Source organism: Coturnix japonica, chromosome 2, assembly GCF_054131305.1.
Source record: "Coturnix japonica strain WE chromosome 2, WE-NBRP24, whole genome shotgun sequence".
Classification (NCBI taxonomy): Eukaryota; Metazoa; Chordata; class Aves; order Galliformes; family Phasianidae; genus Coturnix; species Coturnix japonica.
In genome coordinates, this window is record NC_140664.1 from 136706178 (window position 1) to 136722121 (window position 15944).

The 15944-nt window shown below is 42.6% G+C and overlaps 1 long non-coding RNA gene across 3 annotated transcripts in view; it reads left to right on the top strand.

Moving 5' to 3' along the window:
- Nucleotides 1-15944, top strand: part of LOC146762186 (uncharacterized) — a 77163-nt gene that overhangs the window by 28852 nt on the left and 32367 nt on the right. The window contains exon 3 of one of the 3 annotated variants that reach the window (XR_014943250.1): nt 9074-12156. The exons of 1 other annotated variant lie outside the window; for it this stretch is intronic. This is a non-coding gene — a long non-coding RNA (uncharacterized LOC146762186). Of the gene's footprint in view, nt 1-557; nt 4425-9073; nt 12157-15944 lie in introns of those variants that run through there. One more of the 3 variants, XR_014943249.1, reaches the window with a different exon arrangement.

Below are 15944 nucleotides of genomic sequence, written 5' to 3' on the forward strand. Positions count from 1 at the left end.
CCATGACTTTAAGTGCCTCAGCATCATCCTGAGAGCCTAAAACTGATGTTGCTCTTAGTGATCCCAACCATACAGACTCTTCAGGGTCAAGGACCCAGGTATGAAGCAGGTATAAGCAGGTATGAAGTGCACCCAGGGCACAATGTTCACAACTGGGCTCATATATCTGCACGCAAACTGTAAGATTTTGGAAACCCTCCTAGTTTCTAAGCTGTATGATGGGAGTAGCTCATTAATGTGACTGAAGTCATCCAGTTACCTAAATGTGGGTCTCTGTGACAGAGGAAAGGGTGCTTGTTTATGCTGTTTGTTGGGCTCTCTCTCACAGTTTACCTACAAGACATACTTTCCACTTCAGTGTCAGCCACATCATGTCTGAGCCACTCACATCCCTACTTATTTTGATTATTTGATTAGCAACTGCCTCACAAAATTGTAAGGAGAAAGGGTTCATCTCACTATTTAAGTGCTCAAGGCTGAAAGTACCAAAGTCCAATCTTGATCTATGCTTTCATGTAGTAGAAATAAATTGGTGATATGTAACTTTTTTTTTTTAGGAAAAGGTGTGAAGTTTAAAATTCTCCTCCTGCAAGTAATGAAAACAGTTCATAGGAGAGATAAGGCCCTTGGTCCCCTCTTCCTCTGCTCTTTGAGTCCCATGCAAATTGATGAGAGAAGCAGAAATGAAGTTGATAAATGACAAGGTTGGTCCAAGGTGAAGAATACAGTGCAGAGGAAGACAACAGTGGGTGCCCTATACCCAGAAAGGGATTTATCTAAGTGTCATAGTATCGTTTGTGTTGGAAGGGACCCTTAAGTGCCATCTGGTCCAATTCCCCTGCAATGAACAGAGGCCCCTGAAGCTCCATCAGGTGCTCAGAGCCCCATCCATCCTGACCTCGAGTGACTCCAGGGATGGGACTTCTATATCTCTGGCCAACCTGTGTGAGAGCCTCACCACCCTTACCTTCTGTTTGCTCTTGAAAGGATGATTTTCACTGCATCTGAAAGCTGAAGATGATGAATATGTAGGATAAACTGTTGTGCTAAACAAATTCCCACAGCGCATGACAGGATTTTGCCTGTGAGGAGAACAGAGGGCTGAATCAGTGGCAAGAGATAAACTTGTCAACTTTGCAGCTGATACGCAAGAAGGTCACCTCACCCAAGGGAAGTTTAAATAAACAAGCGGTGTCCAGGGCTACAGCAAAATCAACAGTTACTCATAGGCAGTTCTTCCAAAAAGAACATCGTAAAATCAGGTTCAGCTAAGCCAGTCACCAGAGAGCACAAACTAAGAGTTCCCTTCAGATGTGTAAAGTCTCCCAGGTTACATGCGAGACTCACCATGGTTGGTTTCAGAATCTCCTGCAGTCAGAGGGCAGCTACCCTCCAGGTGTAAACCCCAATGCACTGGGTCAGCCTTAACTTTGATCCACAGACTGACTGTGTCCAGGACACCTACATGTAAGCTGGAAAAGGGTGAGAGCATTAGGAAGTAATAAGAAGTGAGAAAAGATCACTGAGAACCTCCTGCCCAAGGGAAACACCATGACATTGCACTCTCAAGACCCTTAACTGTGCTGCTGCCCCACTGAACGATCCAATGTCACAAGCTCTTCCTTAGCACATCACCAAAAACACAACTTGAAGCACATTCCTCCATACCTGTGTAAAGATAGGGCCATGTCTGATTAGTCTCCTGCCTTCAGCATGGTGTGGCATGGAAATGTAGAGACAGGTAGTTTGGAGCAGCACTGCTGAGCAATGAGCTGTAAGGACAGCCTGCTAAGACCTGTCATGTGAGATGCTGATGCTGAGGGAAAAAGGATACAAACCCAGCCTGAAATCAAGGAAGAGCATCCTAATAAGCTGTTAGGCTAATGAGACTGGTTTTTTTTTGTAAGCATCAAGAATTATGGATCACACTGTAGCATATTTGAAGGTTACATCCAATGCATTAAGTTACTCATGAATGGGAAGGACTCTTAGTACAAAACTATAACCTAGACAGACTCTGGGAATTTTTTGTGGCTGTCTGTAGGAGGTAGATTGTGTGTGGCCACTTTGTTTTGGAAAACAATTGTTCCAGTGGTACCAGGTAACCACCTGGGCCATGGGATGATCATAAGAATTTGTCAGGTTCTATGCCAGGCAGAAGCTCTTAATTCACTTTAAGAGTAAGAAACCTTGAGCACGGCAGAGAAACAAGAGGGTGCCACCTGTATAAGGCTCTAAATACTGTTTCCCATCTTTCATGCAAGAACAGAAAATAGGACCCAAGCAAAACTAGGAAGCAGGACCAACTGAAAAAAAAGCTCTACTAATAAGTAAGTACAAAGGGTTAGCTTTCAAAACAGATGCAAGCAACAAGCTGGGATGTGCTGGCATCCGTGCTGGCTCTGATGTGTTATTTGCACTTCCCTACAAGACAAGGTTGGTGGAAGAAGAAAGAATCCCTTGTGGAGGATATGAAGCTGATCTGGATTGCTAAGTATGTTCTGAAACAGGATTAAAATTCAAATGACCTTGGTGCATTGTAGAATGCCCTGTTAATAAATAAATAACTGAATGAATGAACAAATGAATTAACTGCAGTGGGCTGTAATTTAACAGGGAAACACTCACTCAAATGAAAAACTAGAAGACTCCTTAGTTTGAGGTGCTTAGTTTTCATTTGTCCCCATAGAAGATATAGGGGGCATGAGATAACATTGGCAAGCAGATTGGCAAATTCAGCACAGAGAACAGGAAGACTGTATTTTGTCCTACAAGGGCATGGGCATAGGTTCACTATGTGGGTAGTGAAGCTGTGGAACTCCCTCACTGCATGTTTTAGATGCAGAAAGTTTTCATAAGATCATGGAGAATCTAAACAAACCAGTAAAAAACATTAAGATACCAAATGCACAGGAACTGTGTCCAGCTTAGGAACTCCCACAGGCACAAATTGTTATAGACTGTGAGAGTATTTGATGGAAGCATTGCCATATGCTCACCGCATTCTTGCATTCATTTGGTACTTGCAACTTTATGAAATAGGATATTGCGTTAGGTGGATGTTTGGTGGGACCCATTTGGCTGTTTTTATGTCCCAAACCCCCCAGCAGGCTCCAGCCCTCAGTGCAGGATCTTTAGCCTGTCAGTTAATTTAGTGTAGCTCACCTGCAGCACACAGCATCCAGCAGACAGGTCCATTTATATGCTGAGTTTCAAAGAGGAATTTTTTAACAGCTGTTAATTCCAATGGTTGGATAAACTCAGAAGGGTGATTTTAACAATGAACTGTGATGATTTTTGTAATGAACCTGGAATTCCTTTGCCTTTTCCTGCTTCTCCCTTTTTTTCTCTGACAATCCAGCACCTTGTCTCCAACTCACGACATTTGAGTGGCAGTTGGGTGCCACCTCAGTGTATTAGAAGTGGGGGTTCATGTGTTCTTTAATCACTGTGGGAATATAAACACTCACATGGAGACTTATCATCATATCTCTCCAGTTCTACTCAAGAGAAGGGCAATTAAGGAATCACAGAATCACAGAATGACCTGGGTTGGAAGGGACCTCAAGGATCATGTAGTTCCAATCCCCCTGCCTAGCAGGGCCACCAAACATACACATTTACTAGATCAGGTTGCCCAGGGCCCCGTCCAACCTGGTCTTGAACACCTCCAAGGACGGGGCATCCACAACCTCCCTGGGCAGCCTGTTCCAGGAAATTCCATATTAAGAGCAGAGAAGGCTGCAGGGTGACCTCATTACAGTCATAGGAACCTGAAGACAGGGCAACCACTTGTTTCTACAGATTCTTTTGTGGGGATATGCAGACATCATAAAATAGAAGATTAAACAGATGTGTATCGTCTGCTCCTTCTTGGGATGGAAACAACATTCTCCTATATGGGTACAGCACAGAGCACAGAACCTTCCTTCCAAATATGAAGCAAAATGCCCTGATTAGTATCTCAGCGTCACATCCTGGAGACACTGTGTAGGAAGGCCACAGATCCATCATCAATTCACCTTTGTCCCATCCCCTCCAGTCTCTTCCTGCTCTTTTTCCTTCTTCTGTCCCTTCTAGTATTACCTTTTCTCTTCCAAGAAGAGCACAAGCATCCCCTCAAGGGGAAGTATCTTGAGAAAGTAAAAACAAAAAACAAGCCAACCTGTTCCAATAGTGCACACACTTGACAGGAAAGCAGAGGCTTCCCTGGCTTTTCAGCAAACCTTTCTCTGGCTTCTCTTTCAAGGTTAGCTTTGGCAGTTGCAATGCTTTTGTTCTTCATAAATCAGGCAGAGGGCTGGAGCAGACCTGGGCTGGCTGTATGTCAGCAGCCCCCAGCTGAGCACAGCAAGCACCGCTGGGAACAAAACACCCAACCTTTGGATGCCATCGACAGCTATTCACAAAGCAAAGAAAAGCAAGAAGGGAGAGGTACTGGGAGAACAAACACTTTCTTAGCACTTCTCCTGGACTGTGTAACATTGCACAGGGGGCTGACATTTATAGCCCATCCTAGTTTTTGTTGGATCATACCAAACACATCTTGACTATTATTCCTACTCTGAAGCTTAGCTGGAGACCTTGCAGTTGCTTCAGAAGAGTGGGAAAGAAATGTTGTACCATCCTGCTCAGTGGCAGGCTGAGTTTTGCAGTGATGTTAGTCTGGGATGGCAATGAATCTGTCAGTAGCACATAACTTACTGGACTGACAGCATGAGGTGGGAGGGTGAGGTGCTGGGTTTACTTTTGTTTCTCTCCTTGTCCATCAGGCTATTGACTCTGGGTATGATGCACTTGTACATCTTCCTGCATCAGGATATCTCAACAGGAATGACTGTAATAAGCAATAACATCAGTGCAAGTGTTTGCATGGAAACTCTGTAATAGAGGGATTCCATTAAGATATCTGGAATGAATTAGAGATGAACCGAGCTTTCAGCACCTAAAAGAGGAGCTTCCTCTCGATACGAGCCAGCCATGATGTTCTGCATCTTCGACTTCTTTTTTGTCGAGTACAGCTGTTAAGCAGCTGCACTACTGCTCCCCAGACTTGGCCCCACTTTTGAAGTGGTCAAAGGGAACATTTTCATTTTCTTCTAAATATTCTGGGGATGAAAGATTATGAATAAACGGCATCGGTAGAAGTAATAAATATTATTTGCAGTGTAGCTATGAAGTTTTGATTATTTTTCTATGGGAGAAGGAGAAAAGAGAAGAAAAGCCCCACAGGCTGGGCTTTGTGTCTGGTAGTTTGTAAGAAAGCAGAGCCATCTCAGATTTCAGAGCTGGAGGCCAGCACTCAGGCATGGTGCTATTTGCCCAGCAGAAGGAGCTCCAGTCCACCAGAAGGGCATCTGTCACCCCAGCAGCACTGCTGCTCCAATAGATGCTGTCATTTCAGTTTTCTGTTCCCCACTTGCAGAAGGAGCAGCTTTGAGACCCATTGGGTTGCTGCTATCAGAGAGAGCTTGTTTGCTGGAGGAAATGGGAGCTCCGGTGCCCATTTCATCATGTTCTCTTCGATGTGGATGAATGTGGAGTTAGCTAAAAATAAAAGAATGATGGTATATCGAGGCCTGTATTTCTCTGAGAATGTGAAGTGGGTTTCATTCCTTACAAATATCCTTTGAGGAGGCTTGTAGTACTGTGTGCATAGAGTGACATGGTGATGACGTAGTGGGTATGGTGGTGATGGGTGGATCAGATGACCTTAATGATCTTTTCCAACCTTAATGATTCTATGATTCTATGTAGGCATTCAGTCCCAATTCTCACTACCTGAGCCCAGAGAACATATCTCACACATTTCCCCTCACTCTAAATGCAAGGAGTACTGTCAATTGCCAGGACCTACAGTAGCTAAAATCCAGCGTGAAGTGCCCAAGGGAGTGGAAGAGACTAAAAGCATTGCCCATATCTGGAGGCCAAGTATTTTTTTAGCCTGAAGGTCCATTATAAACATAGGAGATTCACACCAAGGAGAAACCACTGATAAAGGTGCATGAGGACCCGCACAAATTAGGGGGAAGCTGATGTGAAATAGGCACAGAGTCTCTGCAGGTGGGGAAAAAAATGATGTAAAAGAAACCACAAGAGAAAAAAATGCACAGCTTCTGAATTTCCTCCTGTAATCAACTCTGTGCAAAAATCCCATTCCTTTTACATGGTCTGGCGCTGGGCAGCATGTTTGATATTTGCATAGTGTCTATGCAGTATATCTGGACTGAAAGAACAGCTGTGCGAAGTAAGTTTTGTTTTCTGTTTGCTAAAATGCCTTCAGGAATCGTACTGCTGCTGGGAGCTACTGGATGGTTTAGGAAGCCGTGATAGGCTTCAGATGTTTTCTCTGCTTCGAGACTTTGTTTTCTCTCTTTCTTTTTAAATGGCTTAAAAACAAATGATTATTTCACAGGATTAAAAGCTGACTATTTTTCTCTCTCCCACAAGTTAAAATTAACAAAGAAAAAACTGATAAATGTGTAACATTTTTAACTGAAGCAATTGTTCTTTTCAGTGCAACCTTAGGAGAAATTATTACAAGTAGATCTTGTTTTTGTGGAAATTATAAGAGCAATAATAATAATAATAATAATGTAGCAAAATTCATGAAGCAGTAATAAATAAATACACTTAGATAATGAAAAAATAATAATTGAGATTTCATTTTTCATTTCCTTCTTAAAGCAATATTTCTGTCACAGGACCAGCTGTGGTTATTCTTTCTGTTCATATATTTGTAGAGCTCCTGAACTTCCTGCTAATCTAGAGCCCTATTGTTCCAGCTGTTCTATTAGCATCAGCTAAAAAACAAGATTGCTTCCACAAATACTGTCGCATACGTGCAGTGCACCATATTGACTTTATTATTTCATGTAGGCAGAATTTGCTACTGTGCTTCATACCACACAAAAGAAAACCACTTGCAGAAAGGGAGCAAAGGAGCTGGGATTTCTTCCTGCTGGAATCCTTTTCTAACATCCTTTACATAAATATTTTGGCTTGGTGGTGGATTGCAAACCTGCCTTTACAAGGGCTTAGTTGCTCCAGCTCTAGTTTTATGATGCTGAAGTAGAAGCTGAATATATAGAGTGGCCAAAACACATCCCCTCAGACTGATCATTACAATGCTGTAAGAATTAAAATCCCCCAAGGAGCACATACTTCACCTGTGATGTATGCCAGATAGAAATTTCAGGAGCCTTCTGTGACTTGAATCTGAGTAAATTAAATTCATTGGGCACCTTTGCCCCTAGGAGACAGCAAGTTGATTTTTTAAGCTCAGTGTGGTAGTGCAGAGAAGGGATGGCTTCATCTCTCCCTGAAATGGAGTCACTTCTGCAGTGGAAGTATTCATATCTGCTATCAGAACTATGAATCCTCTTATGAATGAATAAAAGATATGAACCTGCCTGGATGACTTGGTGTTCATTGGAGAGGTTTGTGTAGTATTATTTTGCCAAAATCTGGAGAGAAAAATGGTGACATTAGGAAAACTAAAGCAATTGGTGAAATGTTGCCCTGAGCAGAGCATGACTGACCTCCAGCCCTCAAAGGAGCTAAATCCTGCCGAAATGGTGAGACAGAGCTGAAAACCTCAAGTTCCACATATAAACTTAGAAAACCCCGGGATGGGACAGTCAACAGACTGTGCCAATCAGTAAGCTTTTCATCTGATCTGAAAGATTTAGGATTTTCACTTTTTAATACCTATTATTCTCATTTTGGAAACTAAGAAGCTGAATAATGTGTCTATAAACATCATTCTGGACCTCAGCCGTGGGCTTTGAGGCTTTTTTGGACGGCACTCATTTCTTATTTTGTCTGTACAGCACCCTGAGAAGTTCATGACTGGGGCTCTGAAGCAATAATACCAATATATATTTTTCTTTTTACTGTTATGTGCGTTATTGGCATTCATGTTTGAAGCCTTTGAAAACCTACAGCAAAAGGTTCCGCTGGGAACCACTGACATTCGAGTGTTTTGCGTCAAATTCCAAAATGGCAAAGCGTTGTTATGAGCTGAAAGGGAGAGAGGGAATCTCCAAAGGACCCAGCTGACTCTTTGAATCTGCGTAAGTCAGGGAATTGAGTGATAAAACAAACACCCCAGGTTAGGGGGATGTTAAGTTTGCTTAATGGAACAGATATAGTAGCGCCCCCAGGCAAAAGGGGAACGCCTATACATTGCTTTCCAACCAGGGAAATACTCAGGAGGTATGGGAACTGGCAGGAAAGTGGCTGATAGATGTGGGCTGCCCTCTGATTTCCCTCTCTCCCAGGCCAACCCTTTCCTGGCTGCCTGCAGGATGTCTCGCCGCAATGCCTTTTTTTTTTTGTCTGGGCTAAGCTAAGCAAGGTCAAACTGAGTGAGGAGATTCATTGAATATCTCCAAGGAACACCTATCTGCTGGAGAAAATTGTTCTGGTGATGCAAGAAATGGCAAGTTTCCCTCTGAGTCAGAGCTGGATTGTTCCAGCTTGTCGGGAGGAGGAAGGTTGGAGCTGTAGAGCAGATAGAGATGGAGACATTTGGGCATTTCCTATCCAGCAGGGTTTCAGGTTCAAGGAGAGGTGCCAATGTCTTGTCCAACTCATATCCTATAATGTGCATCTGATGTCAGTGTAACCCGACCATTGCTGCTCAAGTCTCCTGCTGTGTCATCTCAGCAGGGTGCTGTGTGTAAAACCCGAGTAATTTCATCCTGAGCAATGGGTAGGATGGAAGACTAAGGTCAGATTCTTTTCACCTAACTTCAGACTCTCAATTAAGTGAACTAATTGCCCTCTCTGTAGGAAAAGTAAAAAGACAGAGAGAGAACTTCAGATTGCCATGCCAGTCCAAGATCTTCATTGACTATAAAACCTGTGTTGTGCTGTTCAGTAACATATTTTCCCCATTGCCAAGACTAAAGTTAGGAGACATGAGCAAAGACCCGTAAGTAAGTCCATATATAATTTTAATTCTGTGATTGACCCTTGATGATTCAGGAAAAGTTCTCAAGTTTAATTGAAGTCGTATCATCCTCCTGATTTTATTTGTATGTTCATTTGATTGTTTTATTTTTCCCAGGGAACTGAAGATTCGTTTATTGTCCTTTGCCCTTAACCAAATGTTTTTGGGAACTTGCAAGAAACAGCGGAGTTTAGGGCTGTCAACACATGATCTGTATGTCTTTCTGGATGGAATTATCCCATTGTCATGTATGATTGCAGAGGGCCTAATGAAGGCATAAGCAGAATACAGAGACCACCAGATACGATTCCCATGTTGGCAGACAAGAAAATGTGTGTTTTGCTGAATCAAGGTCTCAGACTGCTGCACTTTGTTATACAAAAAAAGCTCAGTTCCATTTGCAGATAAAATTAATCTAACCTGTTCATTTTCCCTGACCTCTCTGGATGCTACACCTGCATGAACACTGTATAGTGCCAGCTAGCAACAAAGTTCAGTCTTTGGAATACCATCTCTCTGACCTCTGACCATCTCTGAGAAGGATATAACTCCATGTTTCATTGTCCCCTACTTCACAGACATTAACTAAATTCTCCAGAAATAAAGAGCAAGCCAAGAGATGTCTCTCTTCTTCTAGAACACCCACTAACTTATCAAATCTTGAGGATGTTGCTTTGAAGAAGCCTGGGCCTGTATAAATATAAGGACATAATCTTGAAGGTGGAATCATTGGTTGCACTGCAGTAAGCTTTACACTGAAGGTCTACTCCAGACTGCTGGCGTTTGAGGATTCAAAGTGAAAGGTGCATCACAAAGCTGAATTAAAGGAGAAACATCATTAGCAGCATACAAAATTGAGTTTCACACTTATTAATGGAGCTACACTCATCTTATCCAGCTGAAGAGTAGTTCCAGAGCACAGAAATCCTGAGACATCATTGCTTTCCAGTGTTTACCCTTGAAGATAATAACAAGAATCTCACAAGTTGCTTATAGGAGCTTAAAAGAGACCAAATCTGTGGCTGTTCTATTGAACAGAAGCTCAAACAGTGGATCCACAAGCGAGCTTCAGCTCAATTATCAAATCCTGCACTTTCCAGGTAGATTTCTTCAGTTTTACTGGCAAGATCTATATCTATTTCCAGTTCAAATGGAGAAAGTTGGGTAGAGAGAACCAGGTTTTTCCTCTCACGTAACTTATATGCAGTTACTGTGTCAGTTCCCCTTTAGGGCAGCAGTTGGAGTTTTATTGGAATCATCCACAAGGGCGTTACTACACAATGATGTAGCTGAAAAATAACTGTCCAAATACGATATTCAGAAGATAAAAATAGGGTATTTTTCTGTTCTACAATGGAAGTATGTTGTTAAATACACTCATATAATAGTGTAGAAAATGAAGTGCCAACTATTAAGTCATTTTTCTTAATTTTTTTTTTTTTTTTTCAGCTTCCTACAACATAATTAATTGCAGATGTTAATAAAATGCAGATTTCAATGAATAGTGTCCAGCTCCGGAGAAGGGGTTACCCTTTTTGATAATATGTTAAGAACAGGGGTATTTTTAGGTTAGAAATGCTGAAGCTCCAGGCCTATTGCTGAAAGCCAGAGCAGAAAGGTAGAAGAATTTCTCTGATCTGAACTTAGGATGCAGAGGAGCTTTCAGACCTCACTGAGCCTGAAAGAAGTGGAGGGTCCTAGCCTTTAACTCTTGAAATGGATTGACTGGGAAGATTTGATGGGAAAGAGCTTTAATGCACTGGAAAAAATGGTACCTAGCCCAAGCTAGTGGATATTTCATCTTCACTGCTCTGTTCTGACATGAATCCTAAAGGCAGAAAAGAGAAAGACAGAGAAGACTCAACACAGACAATCTACAGGGAAATTCCCAACCTGTTGCAAAGGTCATACCATTTCCACCACATGAGAAGAAATAGCCACTTATTTCCCCACATACATCCCTAGCTTTCTGTCTTCAGCCCCCATGCCCTAACCTGTTTTTCTACTAGAAACAGGCCAAATGCCTTGCTTCATGAGAAAAACAGCAAGAATATTCCCTAGAAGATACTGGAAGTCAAATTCAACTACACAAGATTGCCCTTTCCCAACTTGAATGAGTGCTGGATAACTGGCTTCCACGGAGATGTGATAAATGGCCCTTGGAATCAGCAGTACAGGCCCCCAAGGACACTGAGTAAATCTTTCCTTTGCTCTTTGGAGTCAATGTAAGGTGGAGAAAGCAGAAGATTATCTTGACTATCGTACATGATTTTCTCAGTATTGTGACCCAAAGGACACTAAGTCTTGGAATCGTTTGTTTAAACATCATGGTACATCACTTCACCTCCAGAGCATGCTGAGTCCAGGTATTTTCAATCAGTGGAATTTGGCTGGTATCCCTGAGGAGAGGACAAAGAAAATCTCTTCTGCAATTCTCAAGCTTTACCTAGCATAACCAGGACGCCATAGACTTAATTTTTCCTTGGATCATGAGCTCAGAATTTGAGACATACCCAGCAGACTGGTACTCAGAATAGCTAAATGTATGTCCAGTTCCTGTAGCTTGTCTTGAGTCCTATTATCACACTCTGAATGAGATGTGTACATGTGTGCCAGACAAGCACTGCAAAGGGAGAACTCAGCTGGGCATCCATTCCCAGGGAAATCATAATTTTCCAAGTAAAGTGCTGCTTCAAAATATGAGGGACACTGTAAAAAGTGAAAGAAAACTTCAGACCAAAAACAAGGTAGATTCCTACAAACAAAGCATCCTCAATCCTCAGATGGAGCAAGGTGCCCAGAGAGGCTTTGGATGCCTCATCCCTGGAGATGTTCGAGGCCAGGTTGGATGGGGCCCTGGGCAACCTGGTCTGGTATTAAATGTGGAGTTTGGCAGCCCTGCCTGTGGCGGGGGGTTGGAACTTGATGATCCTTGACGTCTCTTCCAGCCCAAACCATTCTATGATTCTATGATTCTCAGTTTACTTTAAGTTCCAATTAAACTTGGAGAATGGGAGAGAGAAGGGAAAGCAGGTTAAAAAAAAAAAAAAAAAAGAAGAAGAAGAAAAAAGAAAAGGAAAAAAAGAGGAATGTTGCTGACGTCTGTTTTCCAGTTCAGTATTGACGAGGAAAAAAAAAAATAAAAAAAATCACCACCCAGACCCTTTTTCTGATTAATAAAAAAGTGATGGAAATTTCATATGTTGTCTCAGCTCCTAAGTACTTCTCAGCAACATCTGGCAGTGACTGCGAGCTCCTTCTAGCCTGTTTATGTTCACAATGAGAACATTTTTTCCAGCCCTGTCAACAATTATTGTTTTCCCTATGGGGAGGTCAGAGGTTGTCCCTCACTTTGGTCATTAAAAAGCCCTTGGCTTTGAAGCACCTCCTGATCGCCCCATGTCTGAGCTGTAGAGAAGAATGAGGGCAAACAAGGAGGAGATCTGGTTCTTGCTGTTTCTCTTCCTGCAGCAGATGAGCAGAGGTGGTGTCAGGAAAAAGGGTGCTGCTGTGGTGGGGTCTTGCCAGGAGCTGCCCATGGGAGGGGAGAATATGACCCAAAGCCCACCTGGGGGTCTGCAGTGGCTTGCAGCCCTGCTGGCAGCGCTGAGGGTGCTGCAGAAATGAGTCAGTGCCTTTGATTTGGAGATTTTGGCTGCCTTTTGTGCCTTCCTTTGATGTTGGGGTTTGTTTGAGGAGAGGAGGCGTTTTTATGGGTTTCCTTCGAACTTGCATGACTTTCCATTGGAGGCCAGGGGAAGAGATGGGGGAGAGTGAACCAGCCCCAGCCCTGAGAACCTGCAGCCCTAAGCCTAAAGCACAGGAACTGCCAACTGCAATCTTTCTTGAGGTAAAAAATAAAAGGCAGCTTCGGTGGCACAGCCAGCCCCCACCCAAACTCCAGCTGATATACTGGGGCCATCTTCTGATCTGATTTTCTGCTGTGGTCCCTGCAGTCCCAAGAGGGGGGATATGAGCAACACATTTTGGTTCAGCATCTACCTCCTGGTCACAAAGCTAGTGTTGGCAGCTCACTCTTATCTGATATGGGCAATTGGTCCTGAATGGGTCCTTGTCCCAGTCTTAGAGAGGAAGCAAGCAAAGCACAGTGACAATGCAAGGTCACGGTGCATTAGCTCAACAGTTATTTCTATTTCACTCCCTTGCTGCCTTCAAAACCCTTGGCATTTCTGTCTAATTCCTCTTTTCTCCCCTTCTCTGCATACTTAACCAAGTCAGGTCTCTGCAGGTTTGCTTCTTCTACTGCTACTCTTCTCCTCCTGCTGAAAATCCTAGAATTTCAGAAATTATAGAATCATTTGAGTTGGGAAGAACCTTTAAAGGTCATCTAGTCTAACTTCACCAGTAATAACACAATCTGGTCCACTCACAGCTCAGCTGCTCTTAAGGAAATAAAAAGCCCCTTCTCAGGATCAGATCTCTTCAACTTTGCCCAGTCCTCATTTTTATGCCATATAGAGAGACAACTGAAAGGGAAGAGGATCAGGGAAGGTTACAAGGGCTCTGACACTGACACCTTAGGAAAACAGATCAGTCCCAAAGCACAGTGCCTCAGTTTCCCACCTATGTGGGAACAGACTTAATATGATCCAGTATCATAAGACATGGCAAATAAATACAAGTGCAGCCACGAAGGTGGTCAGCCGGAGATTCTTAAAGCATGAGAGCTGTTATAAGCTCACTTATTATAGGGTGTTCAGGTTGGAGGACATCCCTAGATATCAATTAATCCACCTGTCTGTTCCAACAGAACCAGGAGGAATGGGTTGCATAAAGTCTCCTCCAGTTGGGTTTTGAATGTCTCTAAGGATGGAGATCGCACAACCTCTTTGCAACCTGTTCCAATGGCTGACCACACTGACAGTAACAACAACAACAGAAGAAAGCTTTTTTTTGGATGTTTAAATACTTCCCATGTTTCAGGTTGCGTCCATTGTTTCTAAATGTAAATCAAACAGAAGATTAAGAAAATTCTAGGTACGTGGCAAAAATCAGGTGAGCTCTTTCTCAGAGTTCAACATGAAGACTATGAAATCACCAGTCTATGATACTCCCTACAGATCTGATTTCAAAGCGTGTTCATTTCTTCCTGAGGAGATGAAAATTTTAACTATTTTACAATCAAAATTCAGATATGTTTTCTCCAATCTGTCTGGCATAAAATGAACAAATACACTAAACTTTTAGTATTCACTCTTTGAAACCCCTCAATCTTACTCAAAATTAGGTCTTCAGAAACTGAAAGTCACCCTTTTCTTTCCTAAGCTGACCACCTTCAAGAATGCTACACAGAGTGCTCATACTCAGCATTTAGCACACTTTCCATGCTCCAATTGTGCTTTCAGTCTCCATGTGTCATGACAGCATCCAAAAATAATAGTTGATGTTACTATGCCCATTAACACTTTATTTGAAGTTTTGCTCAATTAAAAATTGCTTCATACAGAGACTCTAAACAATTCCAGGAAGAAGTTAGTGTCAGAATTTGAGTGATTAAATAACAAAACAGGAACAATATAAAAGCATCTATAATCAGCTTGGTTTTTGCATGTGGTCTTTTTGAGCCATGCAAAGCATCTGCATTGTATTAGTGAATGTTTCCCTAGGTTTCCACTCAATGCAGTGTTCAAAATTGTTAGCAAAAATGCACAGTGAGTAAAGGAGAGACTGTGTGAGTTAGGAAGGGAGTTCTTATTTCAGGGTAAGTTTAAGGAGGCAGTGAGGCTCTGTTTACCATTTATGACTTCCTTCCTTCCTGCCAGCCAGTGCCCATCCAAGAAAGGAAAACTTTTTATGTGACAATGTCAGACAAATGGGGAATACCACTATTAAAGAGCTCTGCCTGAATCCATTCTGAAGTTTACCATAAGACAGAAGAAGCAGATTGAGACTTTCTAGCCCTTAAATAAGTGCTACTTCAGCAATGTATCCCAACTCCTCTCCTCCACAATTTGTGGTGTGCATTCATTTCTCCTCCTTATATTCTTCCTCATTACTGCTGCAGATAAGGCACTGCTCTCCCTTTTAGCCTCCCAAGTGCCTTAGATGACCTAAATGCTGTCCTTTAACCCTTAATGCTTTAGCACCCATAACAAGGAGAAACAAAGATAAACCAGAACACAGGAGGTTACAAACACAAGGAAGAACTTCGACGTCAGACTGATGGAGCACTGGAACAGACTGTCCATAGTAGTGGTGGAGTCTCCTTCTCTGGAGATGCTTATAGCCCATCTAGATACCTACATGTGTGACCTGTCGTGGGGAACATGCACTAGCAGGGTGTTGGGCTAGATGATCTCTGGAGGTCCCTTCAGTACTATGATTCTGCAATTCTGCGTCCAAATCATGTCAGTCCATCAGTCACACAGAAAGCAGGGAAGGCCGGATACAAGTGCATTACCTATTATGATTGGAAAAGCCATGTCTTCCTATCCTGACTGTCAGTAAATATATTCTTCTGTTGATTCTGTTTCAGTTCTGGATTCAGTGTCCTCAGGGGTCAGCAAACATCATTTCACGGACACAAGCAACCACAGCCAGTTATGTTCACATATTCTGCCAACCTAAGCCAAATGGAGATGCCCAGATTCCTAGAAGGGAACTGGAAGACCTTTCTCAGTGTAGTACCTGGCTGTGCAAAGAGAGGAGCATGTGAGTACAAATGCCATCATTTGGAGAGGAAAATTGTTTGCTTTCCAGTACCCAGGAGAAGAATGGGGAGAGGAAACCAGAGCTAACTTAACCTTAAAGTATGTAAAGGCCTGAAAGTGAATGCAAATTTGGCACCAGACAAAATTGTTTAGTTATGCCTCTTGGAGGGCACAGCTGTGTACTCAGTGCATTGTAAGTTAACAGCAAGTAGAGATTCTGCCCAGAGGTCAGTGTCTGTCCTCTTCTAACTTTGGCTGCTGCTCAAAAGAAGCACTATTTGTTGCTGTGTGTGTCTCTCTCTCCCTCCCTCCCTCCC